Genomic DNA, 1,058 nt, shown 5'->3' with positions numbered 1-1,058 from the left:
GATATCCAGCTTTCCCAACACGATCTGTTGTAAAGACTGCCCTTTTCCCATTTTCTTGAAAATCTTTTAACCATACAGTGAAAGCTTTTTTCTGGGTTCTCTGTTCTATCCCATTGGTCTATATGTCTGTCCTCATCCCAGTACCATGTTTGTTTTTTTTTAATTATTGTAGCTTCGTAGTAAGTTTTGAAACCAGTAACTGTGATACTGCCAGCTTTGTTATTCTTTTCGAGATTGTTTTGGCCATTTGAAATTCCACATGAATTCTAGGATGAATTTTTCTGTTTCTGCAAAAAAATATTATAGGGTTTTTAAAAAATATAGATTGAATTGAATCTATAGATTGCTTTGGGTGATTTTGATATCTTGACAATATTAAGTCTTATAATCCTTGAACATGAATGTCTTTCTGTTTATTAGTGTCTTTAGTTTCCTTCAGCAACATTTTGTTCTTTTCAGTGTGCAAGTTTTTCACCTCATGGTTAAGTTTATGCATAAATATTTTATTCTTCTTGATGCTAGTATAAATGGGATAATTTTCTTGATTTGCTTTTTTGCTTGTTCATTTTTAGTATGTAGAAATACAACTGAGTTTTGCATGTTGGTTTTGTGTCTTGAAACTTTGCTGAATTCGTTATTAGTTCTAGCAGGTTTTTTGTGGAATCTTTAGGTTTTTCTTTAGGACTTCCCTGGTGGCTCAGATGGTAAAGCGTCTGCCTACAATGCAGGAGACCCAGGTTCAATCCCTGGGTCAGGAAGATCTCCTGGAGAAGGAAATGGCAACCCACTCCAGTATTCTTGCCTGGAAAATCCCATGGACGGAGAAACCTGGTAGGCTACAGTTCATGGGGTTGCAAGAGTTGGACATGACTTCACTTTCACTTTAGGTTTTTCTATATATATAATCACATCATCTGTGTATGGAGATAAATTTATTTCTTCCTTTCCAATTTGGATGCCTTTTATTTTTTTTCAGAAAGCCTGTTCTTAAATTGAACTGAAATATGTTTTCTTGTAGCTTTCTCTGTTTTCCTTTACAACAGTTTTAGAGCTACAGA

General features: G+C 34.7%; 1 non-coding gene across 1 annotated transcript; it reads left to right on the top strand.

Annotated features, from left to right (window-relative positions):
* Nucleotides 1-686: 686 nt before the first annotated feature.
* Nucleotides 687-759, top strand: TRNAC-ACA (transfer RNA cysteine (anticodon ACA)). Its single transcript has one exon. It is a non-coding gene; the product is annotated as a tRNA-Cys (tRNA).
* Nucleotides 760-1,058: the final 299 nt, after the last annotated feature.

The sequence above is a fragment of the Moschus berezovskii genome, chromosome X (assembly GCF_049115385.1).
Source record: "Moschus berezovskii isolate FMDL1 chromosome X, NW_MosBer_1.0, whole genome shotgun sequence".
In the NCBI taxonomy this organism is placed as follows: Eukaryota; Metazoa; Chordata; class Mammalia; order Artiodactyla; family Moschidae; genus Moschus; species Moschus berezovskii.
Note: the sequence above shows the minus strand (reverse complement) of the source record. Positions and strands in the feature narration are given on the sequence as shown.